We start from the raw sequence: 15,914 nt of genomic DNA, 5'->3' as shown, positions 1-15,914 counted from the left end.
AGCAGGAAACGCAGCCCATCTACTTACCCGCGGGCCTCTCTTTCCTGAGGGACCTGGAATACCTGCTGGACCAGGTGGACCCTTGGAAAAGAAATACCAAGACATTAAGCACAACAGTGAACACATCTTTTCTTACAAGTCTTAATCAGATTTCCACTCTAGGACAACTCTTTTTCAGTCCCCAGGTCCCAGTTGTTGATGATTTTAAAGTAACGTGAATCCCCCACCCTAATCCGCAGGAGTGAGTTGAAGCTCAAGGGTCCTCTTTAATCTGGCCAGAAATGGCAGCAGGAAGTCCATGACATATGGTTACAGCCACTGTATCTGGTTTTTACAGGGACCATAACTAGTAGTTTTGTGGGTAAATTTTACCTAAATTTACTTTCACTACGGAAGGAGGAACTCAATTTAGGGTTTGGAGACCACAACTACAATTTTTTTCAAACACATTTCGAATGAAGACTCGCCTGGAACAATAAAAGGGCAATTTTATATTCTTTTAAAAGAATTATTCCAAGGATCTGTGTAATGTGTTAAACTGTTATAAGGAGACCCATTTTGTGTATCCATTAAGAAATCTGATTTAGACTAAATCCAGGCACCAGGAGGTCACTAACCGTGTTAAGTGACTTAGGAAAACCAAGTGTGAGAACAAACACTGATCAATTGTTATGGTGTTCTGAGTTTTTTAGACATTACTTTTTAAATATATCAAATAAGAAATAGGAAGCTACTTCTTTCCTTCTTCACATAATATCGGATGTTATCTTTTTTACTTACTGCAACAATCAACTGTGGAAGGATAAATGTTCATTTGTGATATGGTTCATTCATTCATTCATCTGTTCATTCACTCAACTGTTACTGAGCTGTCTGCAGATATGGCTCTGTTGTTGGTGTCCATAGAGCATACGCATATACCATTCAACAGACATCCAGTCAGTATTGCAGGAGAAATAGCACAAGCTTTAAAATTAGACACATCGAGGTTAAAATACTAGCCTCGCTACTCACAAGCATTATGACCTAACATGTCTCATACTTTTTAAATTGTAAAACGTCTATATATCTATGTCGATGGAGCATAAAAGAGAAGAATCCAGGTTCAGTCATGGGCAATTGCCAATATGTTAGTTAACCTATAAAAACATAATTTTACAGTTTGATCTGTAGCATGGCCAGGTACACCTAAACTTTCCATTGACTTTCCAAGGTGGAGAGGAAAAATGGATTGAGGAGAAAGGGTCATTCTAATTAAAAAACATCAGGGAAAACAACTCTGTTGGAAAAAAGTAAGAGTTGGGAAGCATTTTTTTCTCATTTTCATTCTTTCTGATACCAATTTCTACTTGAAAATTTCTCCTTTGCTGACATTATCAGCATTTTTTCAGTTTTCTGACATTCATTATGTATTTTAAACTGCTCTTTTTTCATTCGAATTGTATTTTTTTCCTCTTACCCTTAATTAGATGAAACTGTTCATGAATTTCCTAATATTGAGAGAGCAGTTCTATTTCTATTTAAGTCAAAACTGAGGGCATTCTCCTTCCTGAGCTCTTCTAGCATTTGAACAGTTATTATTATAATCACGAGCGTCCATCAAAAATTCATTTCCACTTCTTGTCAAAAAATGTTTATAGTCTTTTCAAACTAGTTTGGGTTCTGCTGTTTTTTTTTTTTGTTTGTTTGTTTGTTTTTTTTGTAGAGACAGAGTCTCACTTTTTCGCCCTCGGTAGAGTGCAGCGGAGTCGCTCCAGCAACCTCCAACTCCTGGGCTTAGGCGATTCTTCTGCCTCAGCCTCCCAAGTAGCTGGGACTACAGGCGCCCGCCACAACGCCCGGCTATTTTTTGTTGCAGTTTGGCCAGGGCTGGGTTTGAACCCGCCACCCTCGGTATATGGGGCCGGCGCCTTACTCACTGAGCGACAGGCACCTCCTGGTTCTGCTGTTATAATCAGAAGTTAATAGCTGTTGATTTGAAATTTAAGTCCCCCCAAAGAAGAGCAAGTAAGAGAAATTATTACTAAAAATGAAAAAGGTAAATGGAAAATTTTCTTTAAAAATGTCTAGTTTTGTTTAGGGCCTTCTTACTTTGTGACAAAAGAAAACACTTCAACATTCACATTGAAAAGGACGTTTGTTTGAATGTTTGTGGCTCCTCAAAGTTCATATGTTGAAATCCTAACCACAAAGTGATGGCATTAGGTGATAAAAATTTGGGAGCTTATTAGGTCAGGGACTAATGCTCTTACATAAGAGCCCAAGAGAGGCCATTTCTCCCTTTCATAGTATGATAACACATTGAGAAGGCAGCATCTATGAACCATGAGTCCTTGCCAAACACCAAATCTACCGCCACCTTGATCTTGGACTTTCCGCCCCTGAACTATGAGAAATAAATTTCTGTTGTTCATAAGCTTCCAAGTTTATAGCAGGTTGTTATAGCACCCTGAACTAAGATGAAGTTAATATTCGATACTATGGGAAAAATAAGGCATATTTTTCATTGTGAATGAAATATGTGAATTGTTTCATAAGCACTAGATGAAAAGCAATTTTCACATCTTCACCATTTTGCCTTTCCAAATCATTGAAAACAGATTATTAATAGGTATTTTTTTAGAAACCAGAGAAGCAATGTCATTTTTTATGACATGATTTTTTTTTTTTTTTGAGGAGGAGAACAAGTTACTTCCTATAAATAAAGTTAAGAACTAGAAAAAGCACTTTAACTTTCAGATTATTTGTTATTGAGAGAAGATGCAATTTGATTAAAAAGGCAATGGCTTCACAATCATGCAACTAGATTCAAATTGTGCCCTAATAATTCAGTAGGTCAATGACCCTAGACAAGTTTGTTATGTTTTCTAACTTAGTATTCAAATCTTTAAAATATTGATGAATTTAAAAAATCAACTTTTTAGGATTATTGTGAGCATTAAAGCTATTGTATATAAAATACCTATTATTGTTCCTAGAATATAGCAGTTAACCAGTAAACGTAATATAACTAACTTTTAAAGGTATAAATAGAGCACAACAAGCATTCAATGTTAGCTATATATTATTATTGGCAGGGTAACATATTTACAAAGGTAACTATATTTAATAGAACAACACTTCTAAAAGATAATAATCCCTGATCAGTTAATCTTGGAAGGTCTGGGTCTTACATTCCTTTTGTAATTCATTCATTCAATAAACAATATAAAGCATCAATACCACCTAGAGTTTATAGTCTAGAGTAAAAGACACATATCAACCTATTAACACATAATTACATATTTTCTTTAGTAATATAGAGGAAAAGAATGGCAACCAAGAGAGATTAATAAAATGGGCCTCGTTCTATACACTGTGATGTCAGAGAAGGCTTCTCTGAGGAAGTGTTAAAAGCTAAGCAGGAGTGGCAAACAATGTAACCTAATCATGTGTACCTTTTTATTAAACTGAAATTTTAAAAAAGAGGAGAAAATAACATTCCAGAAAACAGGAATAAATGAATGAAGCATGAGTAAGAGAGAACAAACAAAAGACAGCATCCTTTTGAGAAACTACTAGAGCAAGGGGAAAGTGAAGTGATCCGAGGTTGCAGGGGTGATCCGGAGCCATTTCATATGTTTCTGAACAGGTCACGATGCAGAGTTTTTAGTTTATTCTAAGTGCTTTAATCTTCTGCCACTGGTGGACCTAAGCTGATAAATAATGTAATCTGGTTTATGTTTTTAAAAAGATCACTAGAGAATTTTGGTAAAAGATGGCCAAGTGAGAGCATTTTTCAAACTACCCTCCCTCCCTCAATACCCACTAAAAACAAAACAAAAAACACCAAAAGAAGAAAAAAAAAAATCTCCAATGAAACAAGGAAAGGCCCACAACCACAAACCACCAAACATGAAGGTTATCTGCCAAATACTGAGAAACTTTGGAGCAGAGATGTTGAGAGATGACCAAAACCAGAAACCTCCTCAGACCTCAAACTTTGAACAGGCTACAGATATCTCTAAAAGTATATCAATCCTGAACATCTGCTCCAACATTCCAACAATCCTTTGATTACAATGACGAGGTTTCAGGGAATGGGCGAGCCACAGGAGAAATAATTCATGACCCAGTAAAGACCCAAAGAGCTGAGAATAAAGAGGGTAGAGCTGGAGAAGAAGAACCCATCATTTTCATGACCTACAACCACATCTCCTAACTATAGATTTCTGGTGGTGAGAGAGGATAAAAGGGATGAGAAGCATAAATCACCATATCAATTCTCAGAGAGCCTGTGATACAAAGGGCTGCCCAACATATTGTATGTGAAAATGAGAGGATGCATGGCTCCGAGTAGAAGACAAAACAAATGTGGTAAGACGGTATTTAAAGCAGCAGTCTAAATCCGATTCTGTGTACCACTCCAACTTAACTTCCCTTTGCTTTTCTCTATACTACTATAAAATAAATAGCTCAGATCGAATTGTCTCTACTTTAAAAATGAATAGCAACCATACTGGGGGGAAGAGAAAAGTCAGAGGACAGAAACATAAATTGAAAGAGGGTAAAAATCACGTAGCAGAAGAGGAATTATACCCTACAACAGAGAAAGAGTTCAGTTATAGATAGTTCACTTTATGTGGGTCATTACAAAAGGTTTGAGATACATAAAAATCAAGAAATGTAAAACCCGCCTGGATGGAAACAAAGGGAGCCCTCCTGGCAACCCCAATAAGCCGAGCAAGTTGAAACTTGCACAGGTGAAACAGAAAGGACGCTATTGACTGTGACTTGGAAATGGGATAACGGACCATCACGCAGTCTATCTCAAAACTTTTGTAGTGACCCTATGTTCAAAGACTTTCAAGACGACATTACTCTACAAAAAGAGAGCTCAAGGAAGAGTTACAAGAGATTAAAAAGAAAACCAAAGGGAAAAAAATGTGCACCAGAAGATCCTAGGAGCACAAAAGAAGGCTTTGTAGAAGAAATTCATATGAGATCAACAAAAATGGATTACAACTAAAAAACCAATGAAGGGATCTAAAGGTAGAATAAATGACTTCACTCAAAGCGAAATGGAAAAAAGCAACCATGGTGACATGGTTGTAGAGGAGATAATAAGCACTATCGTCACCAATGACATGCCACATATGCAAACTGGTGTACCTGAGGAAGAATAGGGAAAAATGGAAGAGAAACATATTTAATGATATAAGGGGAGACTTTCCTATAACAAAAATTACCTTCAGATCAAAAGAATACAAAAAAAAAAAAACTGATACAGAAACAGGTTTTTGTTTGTTTGTTTGTTTGTTTTGTTTTGTTTTGTTTTTTGAGACAGAACCTCAAGCTGTTGCCCTGGGTAGAGTACCATGGCATTGCAGCTCACTTGCCTCAGCCTCCCAAGTAGCTGGGACTACAGGCACCCACCACAATGCCCGGCTATTTTTTGGTTGTAGTCGTCATTGTTGTTTGGCAGACCCGGGCTGGATTTGAACCCGCCAGCTCTGGTGTACGTGGCTGGCACCTTAGCCACTTGAGCTACAGGAACTGAGCCCAAGAAACAGATTTCATAAACTTCAAAGATAATGAAAGGACCACATGGGTACATAGGCAGGAAAAAAGAGTCACTTAAAAGTAAGAAAAAACAGCCCGACCTCATCTTCCCACAGTCACACCCAGTTCAAGAAGCAATGAAACAGTCCCTACAAGTTCATCATTTTATCATAGTTCATTCTCTCATTAACTCTCCACAAACTACCTTAGTCTCCTACACCATGCTGAAGTTGGATTCTCAAAGTTCAACAATGGCTTCCCCGTCAGAAGATCCAACAGACTTCCCCACTTTTTCCCAGTTCGCTTTGACTTCTCTGTATCTTTTGGTACTGCCAATCAATTTCTTCTCAAAGCTCTCTTCTTTGATTTTTTTTTAAATAATTCACTATTCTCCTCACCCATTTCTGTGACTACAACATCTCTGCTTTTTTCTTCTATACCTGAAAAGCTAACTCCCCCAGGATTTGACTCTTGATCTTATGCCAACCTCCTTTCTTTGAAAATCCTATCCATCCCTATAGTTTCAACTATGATATTGATATGAAGGCCCCAAACCTATATCCCCAGGTTTGATTTCTCTTGTTTACTACAACTTCTTCAGCTCTTCCAACAGCTTAATGAATTGCCATGTGTTTTAACATAATTTCTTCTCCTAATGTCAACTCATTTTATTAATGAGTGTTTTTAATAATGGTATCACCCTTTGTTCCATCTGAAGGCTTACAACTTCATAGTCATCTTTGATACGCTTCCTTTTTGCTTAGGGCCTAGGTCTCATTAATTTGCTATCTCTACCAAATCTTTCTTCAAAATCTTTTGAGTCTACATTTTCTTTGCATTTTTACTGTTGCCAACCTAGATAATGTCACCAAGATGGTAACAAGAACTTCCTATCTGTTCTGGGCACTGTTGCCAGATAGACTTTCATTTAAAAAACTACAAAATTTCCCATTAAGAATAAGATAAAGTTAGAATCATCTGTTTGATAGTTAAGACTCTTCACAACCCAACATCATCTAGCTTAAGTCTTTATTTGTTTGAAATATTATAAAAGACTTTGGGCTTTAAAGGCAGAAAATGGGTGCAAATTCTGGCTCTACTATTTAGCGGCAATATTGTGGGCAAGTACACTAACTCCATTCAGCTTCCGTTTCTTTATGCAAAAAGTTAGGATAATAATACTAACCTTACATTAGTTCTTTTAAGATAATATAATGTCTGTAAAGAGAATGGCAGAGCATCTCCCAAAATTAAGAACTCAGTGAATGATAGCTATATCGTTCATTTCCCTACATAAAAGCATTAAACCTTTTCGGCTTGCTCCTCTCATCTGTCAAAATCTTATCCATCCTTTGAGCCTATATCATAACTTTGTCCACAAGAACCTATTCTGAGCTGTGCAGCTTTAAATGATCTTTCATGGAGATCCCCTCAAACAGTATTATTTTTTTACCTTTGAACATCTATATCCCACACATTTAGTTTGACTCTCTCAGCAGCATTTATTTCAAGGTACCGTGTATTTGTAAGTATACTTTCTTTACCTCCATTAGCATAATAACTATGTTATATATATTCTGTGTCTCTGCCTTACATAAAGCAGAGACTCAGCAAATATCTACTGTAAAGTATTGCTTCACCTACAAATGTTGAACGACTTTTGGATTTACAAAAAAGTTTAATACTTATCTGACTTCTTATGAAAAAGCAAATGGCTCCTTTAATAATTTGTTTAACCTGCACCCAGGGATTCAATATTACGACCAATAGATTGATGATTAATTGTCATAAATGAAAAGAGTTTCTTTTTCTATACTAGCATATTCTTGAGATTTTATTTTTTAAAATTAGTCTATTTGTAATTTTGAAAAAACAATTTCCAAAGACATGAAGATAAATTATTCAGGTATACAAATATGAAAAGTAAAAACAATGTTTCCAACACTGTGATTTTAAATGGCTTTACATGGTTTTTAAATGATTTTAGAAATTTTCAAATATTGATCTCTGTGCCTACATAACAAAAGAAATTCAAAGCTGAAAAATTCAGTTTTGTTTCTATAGTATTGAATGCTGATCTATATTTAGCAGCTAAATTGATGAATTCATTTTACCTAAAAAAAGACAACCATAGTTTGTTCACCACTTTACCAGGTTTAAGTAACTTTTTCAGCTTGTGAATTAAGGAAAAAAGCTACAACATTTGGGCCAAGGTTTCAACCTAGTAAATGTGGTACAGCAACCATAAATTCACTCACTGTGCCAGAATACATTTCTGTGACAGATCTGACCTGTTCCATATTGTTTAGTCCAAAGAACTCTCTTTAAACTGTATGGCAAGTTAGTGCATTAAAACATATTAAAAAAAAAAAAAAAAGAAAGAAAAAACTTACGGGAGGTCCAGTGTCTCCTTTTGGCCCTCTCAGATACTCCATTTCGAGCATTCTACTAAGATCCTCATAATAATAATAATCATAAAGCTCAGTTTCATAGTTATTTTCAATGGGATAAGTAGTGTCAGGATAAAATTCACCTTCCTTCCTTAGGTCAAGGTGATTATCCACAGACGGCTCATCTGTTATTCTATACAAGGTTGTGTTTAAAATCCGTTGCATTTCCATGAGTTCATTAGTGTGTAGATTTGCCGTGATAGCCTTCTTGAGGTTAATAATTGTATCCTGTTTCATTTGAGGAAGGAGAGATGACATCTTCTTAGATAGTAACAAGGCAGTTATTCTATCTTCATGTGTGATATTGTCAGACACATTTAGGTAAGAAATAAATGTCTCCTTAGTATTCATTCCTGCCTTGCTGAGGGGATGATGGGCCCCTGACAGGCTTAAGTGTGGCTCGGTATGTCCCTCAGTGCTCATTTTTTTGGCCAGAATCCCTTGGCTTGTGAAATCCACAGCAGAGACATTTCCTGACTGAAGAGAAGTTAACTGCGATCTCGCTATCTGGTGTTCTTGTCTTTGATGCACTGTTGCAGAATCATTACTTACGATATTTGGAATGCTTTTGTTTTCAGGAAATGCATCTCCTGACAGTTTTTGTCCATCAAATTTCTTGGGCAAGGGAGAGCGTTCCAATGTCTCAGTGGATGGGATAGTTGTGTGAGGCAGGCTTGTTTCCGGCTGGTATTTGTCTGCTGGAAGACACTGACGTTTCAGGTTCCTGCAGTAGTTTGCAGATTCTTCCGCAGAAGGAATAATATCCAACTGACATATTATTCCTTCAAAGTGGACAGAATGATTATTGATGCTTCCTAAGGTAAACACACTGTTCGAGTCAAAGGTCTGAACTTCGGAAACGGTATCTCTGCTAAAATATTTCTTTCCACACTCAACAAACATGGAAACAACTTGGTTGCTAATAGAAATGGCCAGTGAGTGCCACTGCTCATCGTGAACACTGTAGTTGAAAAATATAGACTGCTTCCCTCCAATGTGCACTATTAACTTTTTAGGTAGTAATTGTACTCCTAGTTGTAGTCTGTTTTTATTTCTAATGCTGAAGAGAAATGCATTGTTCACTCTATGTGACTGCAACCCAATGACTATCGTAAATGGCCGCCTTAAGTTGACCGGTAAAATTTTCATGAGAGGTGACTCAATGTAAGCATCGTTTTTTAAAATGACACCTGATTCTGTTAATTGAACCCCCCGAGGTAGTGGTGTAGATGATGATGGCACAGCAGTCACTGATGATGAGTGTCTGACATCTTTGCCTCCAAGGCCTAGTTGATGAAGAATATCTATGCCTGGAAATTAAAAAGAGAGAGAAAGAAAGAGAGAGAGAGAGAGAGAGATTCTTACTCTTAGGCATTCTTGTGTTTATATGAATGTTTGAGTATGAGAAAATCTTCCTGGTATCAACAGTCATTTTAAAATAAGCATGCTCTATCCATAACTAATTTACAGGTAACAAGAGAGAGAGAGAGTAAGACGTTATATTCAATTATTCAAATAAAATGTGTACACATGTGCAAACACAAATACACACCCACACACCAATGTCTCTAAACCCCAAATTTAACTGAAGAATTGGTGTAGCTCTCTAATTTTTCCATTTGGGTAGGATTCTTATTTGCCACTCCAATGAATGTACATATTCAAAGATTCCTGGGTGCCATTTATTTTTTAATTGAATCGAAACTTAATGATATCTATGTGAAAGAGAAACTGGACTCATACTGACAAAGACAAATGGTGATTTGGAAGCCATTTTATAAATTAAGTTCACACAATTCCATTAAAGTATGATTTTTCAGGTATTTTCCCTTTTAACTTTCTGGGAATTTTCAAATCACATGGAAGCTCTCCGAGTGCATAAATACCTTGAGGGGGTGCTACACTTAAAGCACTCTGGACAAAATCCCTTTATGAGTCCTAAGTAAGACAATTTAGATTTGTTTTGTTGGTAAGCCTCATAATTTTTCTGTCTCTTCCAAGTTTCTCTCTCTTCCCTTATGTCCCAGTCCTCCACAATAATTTTTATCCAATTTTTAGACTCTTTTTCAATATGTATTGTGTAATACGTATTTATACAATGTGGATCTGATATAATTATGGTTTTCCCTGTTTATTGGTAATTGTAACCTTACCAATAGTATACTGCTTATCTCCTTTACTCAATGATAAGCTCCTGGAAGACTGTTTCTGTCTGATTCATTATTGGTTCTACAACACCTGCCTTGCAAATACAGTAGAACCTCCATAGCTGACCACCTCCCTACTTTAACCCCCGTCCTGAAGAAGACCTGCTCTTCACATACTGGGCATGCACCACATGTACATATCAGTACAGTAGACCTACTTCCTTACACTGACCACCTACATATGTTCACCAGTTCGTTGCAGTCTCTTGGGCGGTCAACTTACAGAGGTTCTACTATAGCTTTATAATTTCTGAATGAATGAATTCGCCCCATAAGAATCTGATCAGATCTCATAGTCACCTGTGAAATCACATGTAATTAAATACTACTTGTGAAAAATGATAAAACCTATCTTAAAAATATAGACCAGCTTTGCAAGCTATATCATCTTTATTGTTCTTTGGATTATAAATCTCCCATATGTATCTTTGTATAGTTACAATCATTTCAAACAAGAAATATTAAAGAATTGTGATAAGTGAAGAAAAATAAAAGTTTCTGAAGATTAGCTAGGAACACCTGGCATCACCTTTATGTCCCTTTCACGGGAAATTAGTAAATACTTGACCATTTATGCTCATGACAAATAACAAAACATAATACAGAATTTTCGGAGAGCTTCACAAAACACTCAAATGTTTTCTTTCGGGGTTAGAATCATCATCACTTTACTAATAACAGTGTAATTTTTAACAGTTAAGGACATAACTGTTTGTATCTAAGATATTGTATGAAAGAGTATCTCAAATTTTTCACCAAAATATTCCTAACACTAGTGTAGAATTATATGCAACTCCAGGGATTTGGAGGTATATTTTAAAGAGGTCCCATGTACACATCAAAAAAAAAAAATCTTTGATTTCTCATTTTATATCATTAGTATAATTCATGCAAAAATTTAACTTTAATCCATAATGTGGCTGTTTAATACCCAATATATGTACATTACCTACCAACTAAATCAGTTAACTATGCCTATACCCAATTGTCAATCAAAATTTATACCATCGAAACATGCTATCTTGGTCTGTGACGCTGGATATCCTCTCCTAGGGCTACCTAACTTTAAGAGTACGCATACCTCAATCTGTCAAGTAAACTATGGAAGAAGCACCACTTTTGGAAAAATCACAGGGCTTAAATTTAAAGTATATACAATCAAAGTACGTGAAGGTTATAATTCTATGATACCAAATAAGCTACTCTTGCCCAAAGAGTCACAGATGTGGTGTAATCTCATGGGCTGCACTTTGCCTCAAGAAAACCTCTCATTGCATTTAATAAGAACCCCTGCAAACGACTGCCTCAACTTTCTGATCCTATTAAAAGGAAATATGATTGGCCAGAGTATTATTTGAAAACTCTAGAATGCATGTATTGCTCTTCAGTATTTCTTTATTTGTACATCAATATGGTTTCCTCTGATTCCATTCTATAGGAGATTTATAACAAACAGGTGTTTTGTAAAAATCAAATGTCTTTGAGAATTTATTCCTGAATAAATTTCCTGTTATTGAACCATGATTGCATTTCAAAAGTCAAATATTCTTGTTAGTTCAATGTTGTTCTTTTGATACCTTGCTGGATTCCTGAGTAATAATTTATGTAAAATCAATGCATCAATATTTACAAGTTAGCTTGATCTGTGTTTTTGTCTTATTGTCCTATTTCGTATCAGATTATAACATTGAAATTACATTATTTTCCATGGCCTACAACAATTTAAATAACTTTGTAATTATCTTTTTTCCCCAAAATTACATAAAACTCATCTGTAAACCAAACTTATCATCCTGGCACTTTTGTTAACACCTCTTTATTCACTTTTCTAATCTCTCCCATGGTTAATTGACTTATCCTAATTTTTTGACTGTATCAGTTTTAGAATTTTATATCTTTCTACGAAATAATAAACTTCCTTCAAGATTTTAAACATATTACCCTGAGATCTTTGAGTGATAATCTCTTATAATTCTTTTTCTTTTCCTATTTCTGTGATTCTTTATCTCATTTTCCTGATTTTGAATATTTTGCTCTATTGGTTCTTAAATCGGTGTCACTATTGGTCATTTCAAAAAAAGAATGTTTTTAAACTCTTCTTTAGTATTTTTGCTTATTTTCTACATCTTTTTTATTTTTTTCCAAGTATTAAGCAGCTACAGATGTTTTGGTTACATAGATCACTTTTGTAATGCTTGACTGGCGGTAAGTATGCCCCTCACCCCATAGTGTTCATGATACCCATTAGGTCAGTTTGTGACCTTCCCTTTCTTCCCCCCTCCCTGCTGACTGATTGCCTCTCTGCACATGTGTGCTCATCACTTAGTTCCAGTTTAACAGCAAGTATGTGTGCTATTTCTTTTTCTACTCTTGTGATACTTCACATTAGGATAATGGTCTCCAGTTCCATCCAGATTGTTTAAAAATACATTAATTCATCCTTTTTATGGCCGAGTATACTCCTTGGCATGTATATACTACATTCTTTTAGTGCACTCATGAATTAATGAGCACTTGGGTTGATTCCACATCTTTACAATTGTAAAATGTGCTACAATAAACATTCTAGTGCAGGTGACTTTTTGATAAAATGACTGTATTTCCTTTGGGTAGATACCCAGTAGTGGGATAGCTGGATGGAATGGTAGGTCTACTTTCAGTGCTATGAGGAATCTCTATATAGGTTTTTATACTAATTTGAAGTCCCACTAATAGTGTATAAGCATTCCTTTTTCTCCACATCCATGTCAGCACTATTGTTTGGGGGCTTTGTAATAAAATCCATTCTAACAGGAGTAAGGTAAATACATTGTGTTTAAATTTGCATTTCCCTGATGATTAGTAACATCTATATCATTAATTAATGCCAGTATGTATCTTCATTTTCTCTTCCTATTTTCAGTTTCATTCTTTTTCTAATTTCTAAAAATGAGTATTTAGTTCTTTGTTTTTTCTTTCTTTTTTGATGATGGAGGCATTTAAGCTATAAATTTTCCTGAGTACTGCTTTGGCTGTATCCCATAACTTTTAATATGTGGTATATTCATTTTTGTTGTTTTTTAAAAGTATTTTTATTTGTATTTTCCTTTCAACTCAAATGGTTTAAGAAAAAGGTTTTAAATTTCTAGTTAGAAGGGTCTTTTGTTTCCTGATTTTCTTATTATAATACAATCTAACTTAAAAGCACTGTGATCAGAAAATGGTGTCCAATGTGCACTTTAAAATTAAAGTAGCCTAATAGGTGGTCAGTTTTTAATAATCTTATATAAGTATTTACAAAGGTGTTCCAGGGCACAAAATTTAATACATACCGGTTAGTTGTATCTCACTGTTTATGTCATTTATATCTGCTATATTCCTTTTTTATTTTTATATAATTAATCTGTCATGGACTGAGAGGTAAAGAATATCTCTTATTACTAGTGTGTTTGTCCTTTCATTTTTTTATAGTCTTTGCTTTATGAATATTGATGTCATGGCTCTATGTGGGAGAATGAACACCATGCTTGTAAGAACAGTCATCGGTTCTTGAGGAAAACGCTGAGAGCAGGACAATCTCTTGGCTGGCCTAGAGATATCTTGCAGCCTGGGGACAAGCCCTCAAGAAACTCGTGCTCTAATGAAATGAGATTGGCTGCTCATTAGTAAGCAGGTGTTGGACCTTGAGCATTTGTGGCACTTCAGGAAGGGGGTCAAGCCCATGGGGAGAAAGAGCACTTACCGATCCTTAAGCACTTAGCTCTTGTATGGGCACTCCCCACACCTGTTATATTATGTATTGTCTCAATGAATAGCCACTGCAGAGGTTGCTCGGGGCTCTCCTGTACCTCTGGTGAGCCTCACCTCTTGCAAGCTTGTACTTTCTTTCTTTCTTTTTTTTTTTTTTTATTGACTGGTAACTATGTACATTAATGCACTTTTGGGGTACAGCATGGTGTTTTCACATACAATTTGAAACATTTCATCAAACTGGTTAACATAGCCTTCATGTCATTTACCTAGTTATTGTGCCAAAACGTTCATATTCTACTCTTAGAAAGGTTCACTTGTACCCTTGTAAGACCACAGAAGTGATCCCTTCAATCCACCTCCCTCCACCCTTCCCCTTTTCCTTCTCCCTCCCTCCTCCCTGTATTCTTAGGCTGTTATTAGGTTATAGCTAATAACAAGCTTATACTTTCAATCTGTGTACTGGCTGTTTTCTGCATGCAGCACTGACAGTTTTATGCATAATCATAAAATTCATATATTTATTGTTATAATTTTTAGAATTATAGAAAGACCCTCCATGTCTAATTTATTCTGGGTATTTTGGGCATTACCTCACCTGAGAGTAAGACTAAGCCCCCTTTCCCCTACTTTCTTCTTGTTTCCACCTGTCTGGTAGACCCTGGCCCATGCTTTTGTCTACATCTGTTCTGAAACACTGTGTTTTAGGTAAACAGGAAGGGGTTGAGTTTGTTTTGTAATCCAATTTGAAAACTTTTTTGAATATATAAATCAAATATATTTACATTTGTGGATAGAATGTCTTGTTTCATCCATCATATTATTTTATATTATGTTTTACCTCTTTAATTTTTTAGAGTCTTTCACTCTGGTTTGCTTCCTTTGTTTTTGTGTATAGTTCTTTTGAGATGTAGAAAGGTTGATATTTTCATTCTAAGGCTTACCTCTAAAATTATAAATGTGTATAGCTCCCCTAGTCCTTTCTTTAGGCACATCTATTACTTCTTTCCTTTGAATGATGTTCTCTTCCTCACCATTAGCCCTCTACTTGACCATCTATAATATTAGTTAACAGGAGGATCTTAATCTTTTTATTGTCAAATGTCCTTATCCTTCTTTTATTTATCAACTTTGAATAGTATTTAATCCTCAGTTTCTATAGATGAGGCAATCAGTAAAATTAATATACTCCCATATTTTTTCCCCTTCTCTTCCTATTTTTTAGTAGTTGTACTATTTTCTACATTGTTAGTTCATACGGCATTTGTATTCTGCCCTGTTGCCACATTTTCCTTGTATAAATAGACCCAGCCTTTCACAAAAGCATCCTCAGTCACTTCTCCTTTGCTGAAGTTCATTCTTGATTAGTTCCTCAAGAAGTGTTCATAAGAACATTTCCTGAGTGTCGGACTTTTCAGAATTATTTGTTTGTAGCCTTATTCCTCAAGTTTCCTGGGTATGGAATTCTTTGCTGATACGTTCTCTCTTTGAATATCTTGTGGATATTGTTCCAGAGTCCTCAATGATCTCTAAATCTGAAGTCACCTAAAGTTGTTCTCCTTATAAATGACTCTGTTTTTTCCAGTCTGCCCAAAGTTGTTCTTTATCTTTGAAATGCAATAATTTTATTAGAATATGGCTCCAGATTGATCATTCTTGATAAATGTTCCCAGGTACAGAATGCCCATTCATTGTACAGATTTTTAAACTTTAACAAAGTTTTCATGAATCGTATCTTTGAATATTCGTTTTATTTTATAGTTTTGATTTTCTTCTTCAAAACTGCCTATTATGAGTATGTAAAGTGACTACTGTCTTCTGCATGCATCTTTTCTCTGGAGTCCTTTAAAATTTGTTCTTTATCTTCAGCTCCATTTGTGTGATTTTCTTATTTTTATCTTTACTGTGCTTCCTACAAGGTCTAATTTTTCTCTGTGTCTCTTCGAATTTAGTCTTGATTTATATTTCTTCTATAACTTGTTTTCTG

At 35.5% G+C, this 15,914-nt stretch overlaps 1 protein-coding gene across 2 annotated transcripts in view; it reads right to left on the bottom strand.

The window, feature by feature from the left end:
- The window catches only part of COL24A1 (collagen type XXIV alpha 1 chain), a 294,021-nt gene that overhangs the window by 260,590 nt on the left and 17,517 nt on the right, over positions 1 to 15,914 (bottom strand). For both annotated transcript variants that reach the window (XM_023509811.1, XM_023509812.1), the window contains exons 3-4: positions 7,935 to 9,301; positions 28 to 81 (exon numbers count right to left, since the gene is read on the bottom strand). The gene's annotated coding sequence lies outside the window, so the exon portion shown is untranslated. The remainder of the gene's footprint in view (positions 1 to 27; positions 82 to 7,934; positions 9,302 to 15,914) is intronic.

This window comes from Otolemur garnettii, unplaced genomic scaffold, assembly GCF_000181295.1.
Source record: "Otolemur garnettii isolate 467f Iridium unplaced genomic scaffold, OtoGar3 scaffold00010, whole genome shotgun sequence".
NCBI classification, from domain to species: Eukaryota; Metazoa; Chordata; class Mammalia; order Primates; family Galagidae; genus Otolemur; species Otolemur garnettii.
The sequence above is the reverse complement of the archived record's forward strand: the minus strand, read 5'-3'. Positions and strand labels throughout refer to the sequence as shown.